The following is a 2,801-nucleotide window of genomic DNA, read 5'->3' as shown; positions in this document are numbered from 1 at the left end:
AGAGAGAGAGAGAGAGAGAGAGAGAGAGAGAGAGAGAGAGAGAGAGGGGGAGGGAGGGAGAGAGAGAGAGAGGGGGAGGGAGGGAGAGAGAGGGGGGGAGATGAAAAAGAAATACATAGGAAGTGACAAAAAGAAGAGAGAGAAAAATATAAAATGAACAATAGAGAGTAAGAAATAGATGGTAAAAGAAAGAGAGAAAATACAGAAAGTGAACGAGAGAAGAAGTGATAGCAAAAAAAAAAGAGTAAAAGTAAAATGTATCTGCATGATTATAACACGAGAGCCAATCTCCGCCATAAATCAAAGAGCATCTCCTGAAATCCCTCTTCCACCTGGTGCCTCTTCCTCCTGAAATCCCTCTTCCACCTGGTGCCTCTTCCTCCTGAAATCCCTCTTCCACCTGGTGCCTCTTCCTCCTGTAATCCCTCTTCCACCTGGTGCCTCTTCCTCCTGTAATCCCTCTTCCACCTGGTGCCTCTTCCTCCTGAAATCCCTCTTCCACCTGGTGCCTCTTCCTCCTGAAATCCCTCTTCCACCTGGTGCCTCTTCCTCCTGAAATCCCTCTTCCACCTGGTGCCTCTTCCTCCTGAAATCCCTCTTCCACCTCTCCTGAATCCTCTTCCACCTGGTGCCTCTTCCTCCTGAAATCCCTCTTCCACCTGGTGCCTCTTCCTCCTGAAATCCCTCTTCCACCTGGTGCCTCTTCCTCCTGAAATCCTTCTTCCACCTGGTGCCTCTTCCTCCTGAAATCCCTCTTCCACCTGGTGCCTCTTCCTCCTGAAATCCCTCTTCCACCTGGTGCCTCTTCCTCCTGAAATCCCTCTTCCACCTGGTGCCTCTTCCTCCTGAAATCCCTCTTCCACCTGGTGCCTCTTCCTCCTGAAATCCCTCTTCCACCTGGTGCCTCTTCCTCCTGAAATCCCTCTTCCACCTGGTGCCTCTTCCTCCTGTAATCCCTCTTCCACCTGGTGCCTCTTCCTCCTGTAATCCCTCTTCCACCTGGTGCCTCTTCCTCCTGAAATCCCTCTTCCACCTGGTGCCTCTTCCTCCTGAAATCCCTCTTCCACCTGGTGCCTCTTCCTCCTGTAATCCCTCTTCCACCTGGTGCCTCTTCCTCCTGAAATCCCTCTTCCACCTGGTGCCTCTTCCTCCTGAAATCCCTCTTCCACCTGGTGCCTCTTCCTCCTGAAATCCCTCTTCCACCTGGTGCCTCTTCCTCCTGAAATCCCTCTTCCACCTGGTGCCTCTTCCTCCTGAAATCCCTCTTCCACCTGGTGCCTCTTCCTCCTGAAATCCCTCTTCCACCTGGTGCCTCTTCCTCCTGAAATCCCTCTTCCACCTGGTGCCTCTTCCTCCTGAAATCCCTCTTCCACCTGGTGCCTCTTCCTCCTGAAATCCCTCTTCCACCTGGTGCCTCTTCCTCCTGAAATCCCTCTTCTTCCTCCTCCCTAAGAACCGTCTGAGTGAAGTGTCTCGTCGGTTCGAGGAGAGAGGGCGAGCAAATCGCCTTTGCTACGCACCAAAACACACGTAGGGGGCGCCCCGTAGATCGGAGGAAAGATGTATTCTGCAATGAAAGGAATCAAAATTTTGTTTTGAGAGATCGTTTCCCATATTGTTAGGTATTCTTATTGTCAAATTTCAAGACAATAATAATTATGTTAATTGCAGCGTTAATGAAATGTAAAGGGAATATATTTAGTGAAATAAAAGGCATATGCTACTAATTTTAATAGAAACCACAAACTATCGCAGAAATACACCGTTGTGAACGTATCACAAGACACGCAAAAATACAAACCTTTACGAGAGAAAAATGAAAAGAAGACGAAAGTATATGTTCAGCAAAATAAATTTACTAGTGCTCTAAACTAATACACACACGAGAGAGAATCGAAAAGAAACAACAAAAATTTGCACGCCATTAATTAACGAAGCTCTTCGCTCTCCCTTTCCGTCCTATCTTTCCGTGCTGCCTTTCCGTGCTGTCTCTCCGTAGTGCCTTTCCGTGCTGCCTTTCCTTGCTGCTTTTCTTTGCTGCCTTTCCATCCTACCTTTCCGTGCTGCCTTCCCGTCCTGCCTTTTCGTCCTACATTTCCGTGCTGCCTTTCCGTCCTACCTTTCCGTGCTGCCTCTCCGTACTGCCTTTCCGTGCTCCCTTTCCGCGCTGCCTTTCCGTCCTACCTTTCCGTGCTGCCTTTCCGTGCTGCCTTTCCGTGGTGCCTTCCCGTCCTGCCTTTCCGTCCTACCTTTCCGTGCTGCCTCTCCGTACTGCCTTTCCGTCCTACCTTTCCGTGCTGCCTTTCCGTACTGCCTTTCCGTCCTACCTTTCCGTGCTGCCTTTCCGTGCTGCCTTTCCGCTCTGCCTTTCCGTGCTGCCTTTCCGTCCTACCTTTCCGTCCTACCTTTCCGTGCTGCCTTTCCGTCCTACCTTTCCGTGCTGCCTCTCCGTACTGCCTTTCCGTCCTACCTTTCCGTGCTGCCTTTCCGTGCTGCCTTTCCGTCCTACCTTTCCGTGCTGCCTCTCCGTACTGCCTTTCCGTCCTACCTTTCCGTGCTGCCTTTCCGTACTGCCTTTCCGTCCTACCTTTCCGTGCTGCCTTTCCGTGCTGCCTTTCCGCTCTGCCTTTCCGTGCTGCCTTTCCATCCTACCTTTCCATCCTACCTTTCCACGCTGCCTTTCCGTGCTGCCTTTCCGTGCTACCTTTCCGTCCTACCTTTCCATCCTACCTTTCCGTGCTGCCTTTCCGTCCTACCTTTCCATCCTACCTTTCCATTCTACCTTTCCGTGCTGCCTTTCC

The sequence above is a fragment of the Penaeus japonicus genome, unplaced genomic scaffold (genome assembly GCF_977035675.1).
Source record: "Penaeus japonicus unplaced genomic scaffold, GWHDUDI00000001_assembly GWHDUDI00000026, whole genome shotgun sequence".
In the NCBI taxonomy this organism is placed as follows: domain Eukaryota; kingdom Metazoa; phylum Arthropoda; class Malacostraca; order Decapoda; family Penaeidae; genus Penaeus; species Penaeus japonicus.
The sequence above is the reverse complement of the archived record's forward strand: the minus strand, read 5'-3'. Positions refer to the sequence as shown.